At 44.2% G+C, this 17,969-nt stretch overlaps 1 protein-coding gene across 1 annotated transcript in view; it reads right to left on the bottom strand.

Moving 5' to 3' along the window:
- LOC109909926 (contactin-associated protein-like 2) overlaps positions 1 to 17,969 on the bottom strand; it is a 286,511-nt gene that overhangs the window by 207,341 nt on the left and 61,201 nt on the right. The window lies entirely within an intron of this gene.

Below are 17,969 nucleotides of genomic sequence, written 5' to 3'. Positions count from 1 at the left end.
GACTGCGTGGCCAAACATGATTCCAACACCATCAATATTACGTTTGCTGACGACACAACAGTGGTAGGCCTGATTACGAACAACGATGAGACAGTCTTTAGAGACCTGGCAATCTGGTGGTAGGACAACAACCTCTCCCTCAATGTGAGCAAGACAAAGGAGCTGATCGTGGACTACAGGGAAAGGAGGGCCGAAGAGGCCCGCCTTTTTAACATCGACAGGGCTGTAGTGGAGCGGATCGAGAGTTTCAAGTTCCATGGTGTCCACATCATAAATGAAGTATCATGGTCCAACCACACCAAGACAGTCGTAAAGAGGGCACGACATCACCTTTTCCCCGTCAGGAGACTGAAAAGATTTGTCATGGGTCCACAGATCCTCAAAAAGTTATACAACTGCACCATCGCGAGCATCCTGACCAGTTGCATCCCCCCCTGGTATGACAACTGACCGTAAGGTGCTACAGAGGGTAATATGTACAGCCCAGTACATCACTGGGGCCAAGCTCCTGCCATCCAGGACCTACAGTTAAAGTCAGAATACACCATAGCCAAATACATTTAAACTCTGTTTTTCACAATTCCTGACATTTAATTCTAGTAAAAAAATTCCCTGTCTTAGGTCTGTTAGGATCACCACTTATTTTAAGAATGTGAAATGTAAGAATCATAGTAGAGAGAATGATTTATTTCAGCTTTTATTTATTTCATCACATTCCCAGTGGGTCAGAGGTTAACATACACTCAATTAGTATTTGGTAGCATTGCCATTCAATTATTTAACTTGGGTCAAACATTTCAGATAACCTTCCACAAGCTTCCCACAATAAGTTGGGTGAATTTTGGCCCATTCCTCCTGACAGAGCTGGTGTAACTGAGTCAGGTTTGTAGGCCTCCTTGCTCGCACGTACTTTTTCAGTTCAATCCACAAATCTTCTATGGGATTGAGGGCAGGGCGTTGTGATGGCCACTCCAATACCTTGACTTTGTTGTACTTAAGCCATTTTGCCACAACTTTGGAAGTATGCTTGGGGTCATTGTCCATTTAGAAGACCCATTTGCGACCAACCTTTAACTTCCTGCCTGACTGATGTCTTGAGATGTTGCTTCAATATATCCATATAATTTTCCTCCTCATGATGGCATCTATTTTGTGAAGTGCACCAGTCCCTCCTTCAGCAAAGCACCCCCACAACATGATGCTGCCACCCCTGTACTTCACGGTTGGGATGGTGTCCTTCGGCTTGCAAGCCTCCCCCTTTTTCCTCCAAACATAACGATGGCCATTATGGCTATCAGTTCTATTTTTGTTTCATCAGACCAGAGGACGTTTCTCCAAAAAGTACGATCTTTGTTGAAATGTTATTTTTTGGGTTACTTTTTCTTATTTTTTACTTTTTCTTATTCGGTAAATATTTTCTTAACTCTTTCTTGAACTGCATTGTTGGTTAAGGGCTTGTAAGTAAGTATTTCACTGTAAGGTATACATAGACCAGTTCTTCTGTCAGCGTGTTCAGTCCTAAGGACAGCTCCTCTGTCAGTGTGTTCAGTACTGAGGACAGCTCCTCTGTCAGTGTGTTCAGTACTGAGGACAGCTCCTCTGTCAGCGTGTTCAGTGTAAAGGACAGCTCCTATGCATGGCTTTTTACTCTACAGATCCTAGTCCAATATCCTATTATATTCCATTACTCCACTCAGCTATTGCTAGAAGAGATGGCCCCACGTGATTGCCTGGGAATTAGAGCACACACTGAGTATGTTTACATGCACACTAACTGTTTATGGTAATAGGTTGAGTATGTCACAGAGTTCCTACAGATGGTCAAATTCAAGGACTCTGAAGTACTTTTTCTAGCACTAATATTTATTTTCAAGGACCATCAATTTGTAATAGCTCCTATTATGCAATTTGTTTTATTTGCCACCAGATGCCAGTATATCGTCACAACCTCATGAAAAAAAAGTACTATTCATTACTGCCTTACAAGTTCTACTCAATAATACGTGTTTCACTACCTATTTACTACATACATGAGTGGTAAGTCAGTACTGATAATGTTGACATATTAAGTAAAATCTTTGAAATTGTTGCATGTTTCGTTTATATATTTGTTCAGTGTACATGTGGATATATTAAAATTGTCTTTATATTTCAAAACAATCTTGGTTCCACAGGCTGTCCCAACACATAATGACAAGACAGTGAATTATAACTGTGTAAAAGGCACTTAGTTGACTTTCAAATGTTGTATTCTATGCCCATTTAAAGAGAAACAAGTTATTACTGTGTTTTATAAGATTAAAGATTCTCTCAGGGGACCCTATTTAAATGTTAGGGGAACCAACTGTATTACTAACCGCTCTCACTGCTTGCTTCAATGCTTCCTCTCTCTGTGTATAACCTCTCTCCCTGCTTGCTTCAATGCTTCCTCTCTCTGTGTATAACCTCACTCCCTTCTTGCTTCAATGCTTCCTCTCTCTGTGTATAACCTCTCTCCCTGCTTGCTTCAATGCTTCCTCTCTCTGTGTATAACCTCTCTCCCTGCTTGCTTCAATACTTCCTCTCTCTGTGTATAACCTCTCTCCCTGCTTGCTTCAAAGCTTCCTCTCTCTGTGTATAACCTCACTCCCTGCTTGCTTCAATGCTTCCTCTCTCTGTGTATCTCCTTTGCCTCCTTCATTGCAGCCTGACTCTCCACTGTCTGTCTCACTACTCTCTGTAAAGAGAAGGCATTTTGTAATGATTACTTCTAGTAGCCCATCTTTTGATTATAGCAAGTTTAATTTGAGTAAACTGCTCCTGCTGAGGTCAGGATCCGTTCAACATTAGCTTCTAACGTCATCCTTCTAACCAGCTAGCTGGCTACCAACAGACAGAGCCCTTGAGCTACCTAGCTACATCTGACTGAGGTATCAGTGACTATTTACCATTTGTACAATCATTCTCTGAGAGTAAGGGGTTTTTGTTTGGGGGATGTCTGTTGACAAGGCAGGAGTCGAGGGCTAAAGAAAATAGCCACTGTCAGCGGTGTCTCCCTGCCACTTGCCACTGTAGGTCTGGGCTGAGGTCGCTTGTTTCACCTCTAGGCCTATGTCGTGGGCTGAGTTTCCCGTTGGACAGATTGGTAAATGAATGCACTGCTAACAAGGCAACTCTGAGGGAGTAAGTGAACATAACAAACATACATTAATCATTGATGATTCCACTCGTTCGCAGACGGTAGACGCGATTAGAACTCAGATCAACAAGCCTTCTGAGCGTTGATCAACGCTGGGAACACAATAATAAGTGGGTAAATGATAATTAACCAAATAAAATGGTGTGTAAACAGTGTTTACGTACATTTACCCTCCACTACATCCCTGGGTCTGGCAAAAAACATCAATATCCTGACAGGCAGGCTTGAATCTACGTTTGCCAGGCATTTTAGTTATCGATGTGATGTTTGGCGGCACCTAATCAGTCAGTTCTTTGCCTGCCTGGCTGAGTGCCAGTGTGGGTGGAACAAACGAGCTCACCTGGCAACCAGAGCGCGAAACACGTGAGGAAATATAACTCGGTCGTCTGCCTGGAAATGTATTCATGTTAACATATTTGATAATTTTCTGCTCTCCTCTCATTTTAATTCAAGTACCTTTCAAGTACCAACTTGAGAAAATGTCTGATTTTCAATATATTCCAGTACTTGAATTTCGCAGTGCCAAATTCAAGTACTTTAAGCACCTCAAGCACCTTGTGTAGACACTGATGTCATTAGTCATGTAAACACCTTACTCTGCTTACAGTATCTTAATGAGTGTAAGGTCATAATTGAAGTAAACATACACTGATTAAAACACCTGCATGTCTGATAAATCTTTTGAATTGTTAGGACATGTAAACACAATCAGAGCTCCAGTGGTGTCTTTGATCAGCACATGTGTTAGCACCAGCTGTGCGAGTCTCCCTCTTTTGAGTGAGTGAAATGATTTCAGAAAACTGAAAGTACGCAAGTACATACTGAAAGTACTTGTAGTCAATCTGGCTGCGTTTAGACAGGCAGCCCAATTCTGATCTTTTTTTCACTAATTTGTTTTTTGACTAATCAGATGAGCTCTGAAAAAGAGCTGATATGAAAGGATCTGATTGGTCAAAAGACCAATTAGTGAAAAAAAGATCAGAATTTGTCTGCCTGTCTAAACGCAGCCTTTGAAGTTTAAAAAAAACTTCTGAAGATTGTAATTTCCACTTTGAAATTTCAGACTTAATTTCCCCTTATGAAAAATGTATAATCCCCTACAATAATGTCCATTAATTATATTCATATAATAGTTCAAATGTCCTGTTGCTGCAGGATAAGATCCTACATCTGTATGTCCGAACTCAGAATTCCCCAAAATAACATGGTTGCTGTTATGGAACGTTTATTTTTTGATTGACGATTTTCTGCATTTATCAAAGTCCCATCAGGGAGCCTGTTTTCAGATGTCTATGTAAGCAGGATAATTGTAGAACAGCTGACAGAGGAGCTGTCAACGGTGCTGAGCACTCTGACAGAGGAGTTGTCCATGGTGCTGAGCACTCTAACAGAGGAGCTGTCCATGGTGCTGAACACTCTGATCGAGGAGTTGTCCATGGTGCTGAACACTCTAACCGAGGAGTTGTCCATGGCACTGAACACTCTGACAGAGGAGTTGTCCATGGCACTGAACACTCTGACAGAGGAGTTGTCCATGGTGCTGAACACTCTGACAAAGGAGCTGTCCATGGCACTGAACACTCTGACAGAGGAGTTGTCCATGGGCTGAACACTCTGACAAAGGAGCTGTCCATGGCACAGAACACTCTGACAGAGGAGTTGTCCATGGTGCTGAACACTCTGACAAAGGAGCTGTCCATGGCACAGGACACTCTGACCGAGGAGCTGTCCATGGCACAGGACACTCTGACCGAGGAGCTGTCCATGGTGCTGAACACTCTGACAGAGGAGCTGTCCAGGGCACAGGACACTCTGACCAAGGAGCTGTCCATGGTGCTGAACACTCTGACAGAGGAGCTGTCCAGGGCACAGGACACTCTGACCAAGGAGCTGTCCATGGTGCTGAACACTCTGCTGAACTCCTCCCTCCCATGGGGTTTAAACTCCTCCCTCCCCTGGGGTTTAAACTCCTCCCTCCCCTGGGGTTTAAACTCCTCCCTCCCCTGGGGTTTAAACTCCTCCCCCCCTGGGGTTTAAACTCCTCCGTCCCCTGGGGTTTAAACTCCTCCCTCCCCTGGGGTTTAAACTCCTCCCTCCCCTGGGGTTTAAACTCCTCCCTGCCCTGGGGTTTAAACTCCTCCCTGGCCTGGGGTTTAAACTCCTCCCTGCCCTGGGGTTTTAACTCCTTCCTGCACTGGGGTTTAAACTCAACCCTGCTCTGGGGTTTAAACTCCTCCATACCCTGGGGTTTAAACTCAATCCTGCTCCGGGGTTTAAACTCCTCCAGACCCTGGGGTTTAAACTCAATTATGCCCTGGGGTGTAAACTCCTTCCTGCCCTGGGGTTAAAACTCAAGTCTGCCCTGGGGTTTAAACTCAACTCTGCCCTGGGGTTTAAACTCCTCCCTGCCCTGGGGTTTAAACTCCTCCCTGGCCTGGGGTTTAAACTCCTCCCTGCCCTGGGGTTTTAACTCCTTCCTGCACTGGGGTTTAAACTCAACCCTGCTCTGGGGTTTAAACTCCTCCATACCCTGGGGTTAAAACTCAAGTCTGCCCTGGGGTTTAAACTCAACTCTGCCCTGGGGTTTAAACTCCTCCCTGCCCTGGGGTTTAAACTTCTTCCTGCCCTGGAGTTTAAACTCCTCCCTGCCCTGGGGTTTAAACTCAACCATGCCCTGGGGTTTAAACTCCTTCCTGCCCTGGGGTTTAAACTCAACCATGCCCTGGGGTTTAAACTCCTTCCTGCCCTGGAGTTTAAACTCAACCCTGCTCTGGGGTTTAAACTCCTTCCTGCCCTGGGGTTTAAACTTCTTCCTGCCCTGGAGTTTAAACTCAACCCTGCTCCGGGGTTTAAACTCCTCCAGACCCTGGGGTTTAAACTCAATCATGCCCTGGGGTGTAAACTCCTTCCTGCCCTGGGGTTAAAACTCAAGTCTGCCCTGGGGTTTAAACTCAACTCTGCCCTGGGGTTTAAACTCCTCCCTGCCCTGGGGTTTAAACTCCTCCCTGCCCTGGGGTTTAAACTCCTTCCTGCCCTGGGGTTTAAACTCAATCCTGTTCTGGCAGTATTAATGGCTCAGGCTCTATGGAAGTCAACCCCGTTAAAGAGAAACACTAAGAAACACTAAGAGGGAAGAGGGAAAGGTAAAAAAGTGGGGATAGATTGCAGGGAAGAAAGAAGGGAAGCATTAGCTGTTAATTCAGTGGGTTGTTTTCTTTACTAGGTTAGGAGTAACCTCTTTCCTGCAGTCAAATGACCAAATCCACCCTAGTGGCCTCATGAGTGGAATGCTATTCATATTTAAAATAATAAACATTATTTCCAAAAACCCACCAAAAATCCAATGTTTCTATGTCAAACAGTTTTGTTATATTTCAATCTTCTGTGATGTATATAAAGTGTAATATTGGGATGCAAACTCAAAATCGAATACATTTCAACTCTATATCTGACATGGTACAGGTGTCTTCTTTCTTTAATTCATGTGTGTGAGGTGTATACCTTTGATTCAAAGCAGATTTTTTAAAGACTACTAAGACACACTCTGTGTGACCCTGATTTAGCCCACTACAGTAAAAGGTTAATGGCTGAAATCATCGGGTTAATGCTTTACACTTCAAAGAACTGATTTCTCTGTTGCTTTGCATCAGCGAATCCTTCAGTACTGCTGAACTCTCACATGGATCATCTGATAGTTCATCCCAAATGGCACACTTTTCCCTTAATAGTACGCTTCTTTTGAGTAGAACCCTGGCAAAAAGTAATGCATTATGCAGGGAAAAGGGTGCTATTTGGGATGCAGCCTGTATCATCTCTCTGTGTGCTTTAGCTTCTATCTTCTTGTGCTTCTAAAACCTGCCTCCTATACCGCCATAGTCTAAGACCTCAGAAACCCAATCAGGCATGATGATGCAACACCGCTGCAAACGGATTGGAGGGAATGATCCCTTATGGGAAAAACAGAGAGGGGTAGAGAGCGAGGAAGATAGATTGAGGTGGGGAGAGGGAGAGTGGTAGAGGGAGTGAGAAAGAGAGATACAGAGGAATATATTGATGTATAGAGAGACAGAAAGAGAGACAAAGAGAAAGAGAGAGAGGTAGGTAGGTAGAGAGAGCGACAGGTAGACAGAGAGAGAGAGAGAGATAGGTAAAGAAAGAGATACAGAGGGATATATTGATGTATAGCGAGACAGAAAGAGAGACAAAGAGAAAGAGAGAGAGAGAGGTAGGTAGGTAGGTAGAGAGAGCGACAGGTAGACAGAGAGAGAGAGAGATAGGTAAAGAGAGAGATACAGAGGGATATATTGATGTATAGCGAGACAGAAAGAGAGACAAAGAGAAAGAGAGAGAGAGGTAGGTAGGTAGAGAGAGCGACAGGTAGACAGAGAGAGAGAGAGAGATAGGTAAAGAGAGAGATACAGAGGGATATATTGATGCATAGAGAGAGATTGCGAGAGAGAGAAACAGAAAGAGAGAGAGAGAGGTAGGTAGGTAGAGAGAGATAGGTAGGTAGAGAGAGATAGGTAGGTAGAGAGAGCGACAGGTAGAGAGAGAGAGAGATCGGTAAAGAGAGAGATACAGAATGATATATTGGTGAGAGACAAAGACAAAGAGAGACAAAGAGAAAGAGAGAGAGAGAGGTAGGTAGGTAGAGAGAGCGACAGGTAGAGAGAGAGAGAGATAGGTAAAGAGAGAGATACAGAATGATATATTGGTGAGAGAGACAGAGAGAGAGACAAAGAAAGAGCGAGAGACAGGTAGGTAGGTAGGTAGGTAGGTAGAGAGAGAAAGAGACAGGTAGAGAGAGAGAGAGAGAGCTAGGTAAAGAGAGAGATACAGAAGGATATATTGATGAGAGAGAGACTAAGAGAGAGAGAAACAGAAAGAGAGAGAGAGAGAGTGTTTGAGGAGGTAATGTGGCACATCATAATGAACACCTGTCACGTGTCAGAGTAGCAGTTCAATGTTGGTAGTGAGATCTTTCATCTAAATAGAACACCTACTGAGACGCCCACGTCTGTCAGACCCTGCAGTTATTAATACCCTGTCTGTGTGTGTGTGTGTGTGTGCAACAGTGTCTGTGTGTAGATGTGAGTAACTCTCTCTCCCTTTGTGGGTATGTATGTGTTTGTGTGTGTGCGTGACTGTTTCTGTGTGTGTGTGTGTGTGTGTGTGTGTGTCTAAACTGTTGAGAGCATGAGCAGAGTGTCCCTGTGAGTGTAGAGGAGGGTATCCAAGCAGGAAATTAAAACTGGACTCTTTCACTTCCATCTGTCTATCATGATGGATGGATTTACACACACACACACACACACACACACACACACACACACACACACACACACACACACACACACACACACACACACACACACACACACACACACACACACACATACACACATTCATCTCACAGCACTCCTCACTGATTTGTCAATATCCCCTTTGCATAACAAGCATACACAATAAAAAAACATCAATGTCCAATTTTGAGCACTGTTAATTACCATACACCCTCTTGATAACCAGTTCAGATATAGAAAACAGCTTAAAATGTTTTTAACAAAGGGGTCGTTCCACCTCAAAAAGCACAAGAAAGAGGATTTCAACACCCATCATCTCAGATTGTTCTGAAATTGTTTCTGTTGTTAAAAACAGATTGTGTTCTTCCTGCTATGATTACTTTTTGTTTTAGATCTCTCTCCCCCCGCATTGTTAAAGAGATAGTTCACCCGAATGACAAAATGCCATATTGGTTGTCTTACCCTGTAAGCAGCCTATGGACCAGGTATGACAGCAACACATGCTTTGGTTTTGTTTATCTGGCCACTGTTTCAAATGCAAACGTTTTAGTGTAAAGGACACTGTAGCATCTGGGCTTGTTGAAGGGCCTTTATTTAAAAAAATATTTGATTCATCGTGTCGCTCTGTAGCACTCCTGATGAAACATTGCGTGCCTTGAATTATTATAACTCACTCAAGTGCTGCTCAGTTGCCCCTACTACCTGTCTTGTCAACATTGTCTGACTGTTATAAAAATGACAACCTACAACCTAAGGTATTGTAACAGCACTATTCATTTTTATGTATTGTCCTTGGATATTTCAAAATAATTGTTATATTGATCACAAATGCAGTACAACTATTAAATAAAGAATTGAACTCCTGTTTGTGTAAGCTTCAATTCACTTGTTCAAATTTGTGAGTAGCTAATGTCTTGAATATAATTGCTAAGAAGCATTTTTGCATTTTTGTCACAAATCCAATGCAAGTCAATGGTACCTATATTAGCATTTCCAAGCTTCATATCCAAATAATCTATAAGTAACATCACTGAGTTACAATCATTTTTAGATACTATAGGATGATTTGGACATGAAGCGTGAAAATGCTAATATAGGTACCATTGACATGCATTGGATTTGTGACAAAAATGCTAAAAAGTTAGCATTTGAAACAGTGTCCAGGTAAACAAAACCAAAGCATGAGCTGCTGTCATACCTGGTCCATAGACCAAGAAAACCAATATGTAATTTTGTCATTTTTGGGTGAACTATCCCTTTAACAATGGGAGGGGGGGGGGTGTCACCTAAGAATCACCTAACAGCAGGAACACCATCTAGTGTTCAGTACCTGGTATGATCAGGATGTAAGATGGGAGATAAACCCAACAGCATCAATGACTAATTTCTCTGAACAGGGAAAAAAAACATCACAAAATACACTGAGAATACATTACATAGGATGAAGAAACAATACTCCAAGCTCTATACTACTTGTCAAACATAGAGAACGGATAGCATATACTCTTTGTTGGAGTGGGAGTTGCATGGGGTGTGGGGTGTGTGGGGAGGTCAGCGGATGGCTTTTGATTCCTCATGTCTTACTCAGTTTGGTCCAAATCTGATTTGAGGTACTTTTTAATTCTGGAATATTATATGAATCCTGTCAATTAAAATGGCCAATTTGGGTGCAATCAATTAGCTTAATTTCTCCAAAATCTAATTATATTTAAACAAAACATTAATTCCAGAATGCTTATCTTATCGATTTTTACAGAAATAACAGAAATAATCTCAGAACAATTTGAAATGTGGGTGTCATGGCTTGTCAAATTGCAAACATTTCTCCAAATCTGAAATTAGTGTTTGTGTTTTTCTGATGAAACCTAAACATAATAAGTTCACTACACTTCTTCCTATACAATAGACCTAACAAAGTTTAGGCTTTGTATCCATAGCAATGGCAGATTGCTGATCTGAGTATCAAATACTAGATAAATAACCTGTCATATATAAAAGGAGTGATGGAATGTGGGTTAAAGAATGATAGGGAGAGAAAGAGAGAGACAGAGCGAGAGAGAGAGAGAGAGAGAGAATGAGAAAAAAGACAAGAGAAGAGGGAGAGAGGGAGAGATAACAAAGGGAAATGAGAGAGGGAGATAGATAGAGAGAGGGAGATAGGGGTGACATAAGGTGAATTACTTTGCTGATAGGGAAACCAGTCCACACTGCTGTCACTCTAATTTCATCTCTCTCTCTCTTTATCTGTTCTCTCTGTCCCCCCCCCCCTCTCTCTTAAGTTTGTTTTCTAAGCAATCTAACAATAACACAGATATGAAATATAGCTCAGTGTGTAATATGGTTACAGGTCATACAACGCAAAGACGACAGTTCAGAATTACTATCCTACACATATCATAAGAATGAGTGTCACAATACTCTACCCAATCAGCCGCAAGTATCTCTGTGGGACCATGAACAGGAAGGGAACAGAATTTTACAAGGGACATAAATACATACAACACCTCCCTAGGGGAAAGAGAGGGAAGAAAACAAGATTTTACAGGTGACATAAAAACATACAACACCTCCCTAAGGGACTGGCTCTTTGCTGTCTCTGAAGGTGTGTGTGTGTGTGTGTGTGTGTGTGTGCCTGGGAGAGAGTCCGCACGTGCTGTGAGACGACCTATGTGTGTTCCCTGGTATTTTCAAACCTGAAGCAACTCAACTCTTGCTTTTATAACTTTTTTGTGTGTTCATCTATCTCCCTTACCTTGGGAACGTCTGATTGTCACAGTACACACACACACACACACACACACACACACACACACACACACACACACACACACACACACACACACACACACACACACACACACACACACACACACACACACACACACACACACACACACACACACACAGATCAGCAGATAGGACACAGCATGTAAACCCCTGATATCTATCCATCTATCTGTGTTAGATGAGAGGTGTATTGATTGATGCTGCCTGGCTATCAGCTGGAGGGAGATAGGGGCAGAGAGAGGTAATGCATGTCAAAGCAGATAGAAGACAGGAGGAAGAAGTGGAAGTAGAAAGAGAGAGAGAGAGAGAGAGAGAGAGAGAGAGAGAAAGAGGAGAGAGACAGAGAGAGAGACAGAGAGAGGGAGAGAGAGAGAGAGAGAGAGAGAGAGAGAGAGACAGAGAGAGACAGAGAGAGAGAGAGAGAAAGTACAACAGGGTAGAGACAGAGAGAGAGAGAGAGAGAGAGAGAGAGAGAGAGAGAGAGAGAGAGAGAGGCAAAGAGAGAGTACAACAGAGTAGAGAGAGAGACAGAGAGAGAGAGACAGAGAGACAGAGAGACAGAGAGAGACAGAGAGAGAGAGAGAGACAGAGAGAGAGAGAGAGAGAGCGAGACAGAGAGAGAGAGAGAGAGAGAGAGACAAAGAGAGAGAGAGACAGAGAGAGACAGAGAGAGACAGAGAGAGACAGAGAGAGACAGAGAGCGAGACAGAAACAGAGAGAGAAAGTACAACAGAGTAGAGACAGGAAAACAGAGAACAACTAGAGGGAGCAGATGGACATGTTAGAAAAACTAAAACGAGTGAGAGGGAGGGAGGGAGTAGGTACTGCACTATACTCCTCTCTGCAGGTAGTCTGTTGATCTGGGAACAGACCCACATAGTTCTCTCTCTCTCTCCTTCTCTCTCTTTCTCTCTCTCTCTTTCCTTCTCTCGCTCACTCTTCCCCCCCCCCCCCCCCCCCCCCCCCCCCCCTCTCTCTCACCTCCCCTCCTCCCCTCCCGAGCCAACCTCTCCCCACCCTCTCTCTCTCTTTGGTGTAAATATTGTTTCAGAGGACAGACTGGTTTATCTACACTAACCCACATGGTCAATGTCTGACTCAGCCAACCTGTGTGTGTATGTGTGTGTGTGTGTGTGTGTGTGTGTGTGTGTGTGTGTGTGTGTGTGTGTGTGTGTGTGTGTGTGTGTGTGTGTGTGTGTGTGTGTGTGTGTGGTGTGTGTGGTGTGTGTGTGTGTGTGTGTGTGTACGAGTGTTTGTGTGTGACTGCCAACATGTGTGTCCTGCCAAAAATTCAATTAACTCTGAAATCGATGAACATTTGGGCGAGAGAGAGAGAGGGGCGTAACTGTGTATGTCTGGCTGAATCGCAAAAACACCACCCAACAGCTGAAAGAAGCCAGCAAACAGAGTTAAACAGATGAACAGCATTATTCTAAATAAACACAGCTACATGGATGAAGTGCCATACTGCATCACTGGTGTACAACAGAAGTGAACAGCAGCTGAATTACTGAGAGACAAAGGAAAGAATTGAATGGCTTATAGCCAGCTCTGTGCTTTCTTTCTCTCAGCATCTCACTTTCTCTTTCAGTTGGTTTGAACTGCCCTCTGCTTGTTTCTCTTCACGCTCTTCTCCATTCTGTTTCTCTTCACGCTCTTCTCCATTCTGTTTCTCTTCACGCTCTTCTCCATTCTGTTTCTCTTCACGCTCTTCTCCATTCTGTTTCTCTTCACGCTCTTCTCCATTCTGTTTCTCTTCACGCTCTTCTCCATTCTGTTTCTCTTGACCCTCTTCTCCATTCTGTTTCTCTTCATGCTCTTCTCCATTCTGTTTCTTTCACGCTCTTCTCCAATCTGTTTCTCTTCACGCTCTTCTCCATTCTGGTTCTCTTCACCCTCTTCTCCATTCTGTTTCTCTCACGCTCTTCTCCATTCTGTTTCTCTCACGCTCTTCTCCAATCTGTTTCTCTTCACGCTCTTCTCCATTCTGTTTCTCTTCACGCTCTTCTCCATTCTGTTTCTCTTCACCCTCTTCTCCATTCTGTTTCTCTTCACGCTCTTCTCCATTCTGTTTCTCTTCACGCTCTTCTCCAATCTGTTTCTCTTCACGCTCTTCTCCATTCTGTTTCTCTTCACGCTCTTCTCCAATCTGTTTCTCTTCACGCTCTTCTCCATTCTGTTCTCTTCACCCTCTTCTCCATTCTGTTTCTATTCACGCTCTTCTCCATTCTGTTTCTCTTCACGCTCTTCTCCATTTCTGTTTCTATTCACCTATTCTCCATTCTGTTTCTCTTCACCCTCTTCTCCATTCTGTTTCTATTCACGCTCTTCTCCATTCTGTTTCCCTTCACGCTCTTCTCCATTCTCTTTCCCTTCACGCTCTTCTCCATTCTGTTTCTCTTCACCCTCTTCTCCATTCTGTTTCTATTCACGCTCTTCTCCATTCTGTTTCTCTTCACGCTCTTCTTCTCCATTCTCTTTCTCTTCACCTTATTCTCCATTCTGGTTCTATTCACGCTCTTCTCGATTCTGTTTCTATTCACGCTCTTCTTTCTTCCGTTCTCTTCCTCTTCACTCTAGTCCCCTCTCCAACAAGCGGGTGGTCGACGAACGAAAACATTACATAGACATTACATAGACACACACACACACACACACACACACACACACACACACACACACACACACACACACACACACACACACACACACACACACACACACACACACACACACACACACACCACACACACACACCAATTCAGAGAGTACAGGGTGAGCATCCTGATTTATATTTCCACTTTTGTTTTTCACTGTCTGCATCTCCCTGCTGTGTGTTCATGTGCTTATGTGTGTGTGGTGAGGTTATGCCAAGTCATACATTATGCTGCAGTTAAAGCAGTAGTTTGAACCCAGAGGCAGTGACTGCCCTGCTATCGATCTGCTACTGCAGTCACGCATCGCCCCTGGCCTACCCAGAGAAAGAGAGAGAGAGAGGGGACAGTGTGTGTATGTGTGTGTGTGTGTATACTATACCTGAAAGTCATGTTTGAAGGGGTTTAAANGTGTGTGTACGAGTTTTGTGTGTGACTGCCAACATGTGTGTCCTGCCAAAAATTCAATTAACTCTGAAATCGATGAACATTTGGGCGAGAGAGAGAGAGGGCGTAACTGTGTATGTCTGGCTGAATCGCAAAAACACCACCCAACAGCTGAAAGAAGCCAGCAAACAGAGTTAAACAGATGAACAGCATTATTCTAAATAAACACAGCTACATGGATGAAGTGCCATACTGCATCACTGGTGTACAACAGAAGTGAACAGCAGCTGAATTACTGAGAGACAAAGGAAAGAATTGAATGGCTTATAGCCAGCTCTGTGCTTCTTTCTCTCAGCATCTCACTTTCTCTTTCAGTTGGTTTGAACTGCCCTCTGCTTGTTTCTCTTCACGCTCTTCTCCATTCTGTTTCTCTTCACGCTCTTCTCCATTCTGTTTCTCTTCACGCTCTTCTCCATTCTGTTTCTCTTCACGCTCTTCTCCATTCTGTTTCTCTTCACGCTCTTCTCCATTCTGTTTCTCTTCACGCTCTTCTCCATTCTGTTTCTCTTGACCCCTCTTCTCCATTCTGTTTCTCTTCATGCTCTTCTCCATTCTGTTTCTCTTCACGCTCTTCTCCAATCTGTTTCTCTTCACGCTCTTCTCCATTCTGGTTCTCTTCACCCTCTTCTCCATTCTGTTTCTCTTCACGCTCTTCTCCATTCTGTTTCTCTTCACGCTCTTCTCCAATCTGTTTCTCTTCACGCTCTTCTCCATTCTGTTTCTCTTCACGCTCTTCTCCATTCTGTTTCTCTTCACCCTCTTCTCCATTCTGTTTCTCTTCACGCTCTTCTCCATTCTGTTTCTCTTCACGCTCTTCTCCAATCTGTTTCTCTTCACGCTCTTCTCCATTCTGTTTCTCTTCACGCTCTTCTCCAATCTGTTTCTCTTCACGCTCTTCTCCATTCTGTTTCTCTTCACCCTCTTCTCCATTCTGTTTCTATTCACGCTCTTCTCCATTCTGTTTCTCTTCACGCTCTTCTCCATTCTGTTTCTATTCACCTTATTCTCCATTCTGTTTCTCTTCACCCTCTTCTCCATTCTGTTTCTATTCACGCTCTTCTCCATTCTGTTTCCCTTCACGCTCTTCTCCATTCTCTTTCCCTTCACGCTCTTCTCCATTCTGTTTCTCTTCACCCTCTTCTCCATTCTGTTTCTATTCACGCTCTTCTCCATTCTGTTTCTCTTCACGCTCTTCTCCATTCTCTTTCTCTTCACCTTATTCTCCATTCTGTTTCTATTCACGCTCTTCTCGATTCTGTTTCTATTCACGCTCTTCTCCGTTCTCTTCCTCTTCACTCTAGTCCCCTCTCCAAAAAGCGGGTGGTCGACGAACGAAAACATTACATAGACATTACATAGACACACACACACACACACACACACACACACACACACACACACACACACACACACACCACACACACACACACACACACACACACACACACACACACACACACACACACACACACACACCAATTCAGAGAGTAACAGGGTGAGCATCCTGATTTATATTTCCACTTTTGTTTTTCACTGTCTGCATCTCCCTGCTGTGTGTTCATGTGCTTATGTGTGTGTGGTGAGGTTATGCCAAGTCATACATTATGCTGCAGTTAAAGCAGTAGTTTGAACCCAGAGGCAGTGACTGCCCTGCTATCGATCTGCTACTGCAGTCACGCATCGCCCCTGGCCTACCCAGAGAAAGAGAGAGAGAGAGGGGACAGTGTGTGTATGTGTGTGTGTGTGTATACTATACCTGAAAGTCATGTTTGAAGGGGTTTAAATGGATATCTAGCTCTTTAAAGAGCACAACAGAGGTCTAACCAATTACACTGCTCAGCAGGAGAGGAGAAACAACACCTGTGTTCTCAATAGGATAGACAGAGGAGAGAGGAGAGAGGAGAGAGGAGAGAGGAGAGAGGAGAGAGGGAGAGAGGAGAGAGGTGAGGGAGAGGAGAGAGGAGAGAAGAGAGGAGAGAGGAGAGAGGAGAGAGGAGAGGAGAGAGGAGAGAGGAGAGAAGAGAGAGGAGAGAGAGGTGAGAGGAGAGGGGGAGGAAAGAGAGGAGAGGGAGGGACGGAGGGAGGGAGGGAGGGTCCTAGATAAATCTTGGCTCATCATTATTAAGATGACAAAGACAGAGTAGGAGACATTTTCTGTTGGAAAACAGCACTCACAATGAATTAGAATAATGTAACCAAAACATTTTAAATAGACAGGAAGGCAAATAATGACATGCATCACCTGCTAAACATATATCTATAGGAAGACCATCATGCTTCCTGGAACCGATCTGAAATACTTCCCATTGACAGAGCCAGGGAGAGGAAGGCCTGCTGATTCAGGTCCCATATGGAATACTTCCCATTGACAGGGCCAGGGAGAGGAAGGCCTGCTGATTCAGGTCCCATATGGAATACTTCCCATTGACAGAGCCAGGGAGAGGAAGGCCTGCTGATTCAGGTCCCATATGGAATGTTTCCCATTGACAGAGCCAGGGAGAGGAAGGCCTGCTGATTCAGGTCACATATGGAATACTTCCCATTGACAGAGCCAGGGAGAGGAAGGCCTGCTGATTCAGGTCCCATATGGAATACTTCCCATTGACAGAGCCAGGGAGAGGAAGGCCTGCTGATTCAGGTCCCATATGGAATACTTCCCATTGACAGAGCCAGGGAGAGGAAGGCCTGCTGATTCAGGTCCCATATGGAATAGAGGAGATGCTTTAATATGGTCATCATGGACAGGATGTCTGTATAATTTGTGTAGGTGGTGGAACTGTTCCCAAAATAGGCTGCTTTTCCATTATAATTGGAATATATAATAGAATGGTGTTTTATTGGCAAAGGGCTCTTCTCTCTCAGTCCTCCTCACCCCTCCTCCTCCATCCCTTCCTCCTCCCTATTTTACCCTCCCCCCCTCCCTCTCTCTATCCCTCCCCCCCTCCCTCTCTCTATCCCTCCCCCCCTCCCTCTCTCTATCCATCCCCCCCCCTCCCTCTCTCTATCCCTCCCCCCTCCCTCTCTCTATCCCTCCCCCCTCCCTCTCTCTATCCCTCCCTCCTCCCTCTCTCTATCCCTCCCCCCCCCTCCCTCCCTCTCTCCCTCCTTCCCTCTCTCCCTCCTTACAAAAGTGTCCGGTTGTCAGCCTCCCTCAGTTAAATTCTCAGACGGTTTTGTCCTGAGAGTGACACACTTGGCTCTGATGATTAATAAGTCTGTGCCTCACACACACACACACACACACACACACACACACACACACACACACACACACACACACACACACACACACACACACACACACACACACACACACACACACACACACACACACATACACACACACACACACACACACACACACACACACACACACACACACACACACACACACACACACACACACACACACACACACACTAGTGTTGTCCATAGGATTTGAGACTCTCCTCTTGGCACCCGAGTTAACATTTTGCTGCCTTAAAGCTCATTTCCTGCAATTGCACATGTTTTGCCATGGCTTATGCTATATTACTTATCTGAGGGACTCAATTATTATAACAAAATCAATGGGGCCCATGCCATGACAGTTTGTAGAAT

Source organism: Oncorhynchus kisutch, linkage group LG18 (genome assembly GCF_002021735.2).
Source record: "Oncorhynchus kisutch isolate 150728-3 linkage group LG18, Okis_V2, whole genome shotgun sequence".
NCBI classification, from domain to species: Eukaryota; Metazoa; Chordata; class Actinopteri; order Salmoniformes; family Salmonidae; genus Oncorhynchus; species Oncorhynchus kisutch.
This window is presented reverse-complemented; position numbering and strand designations above follow the sequence as displayed.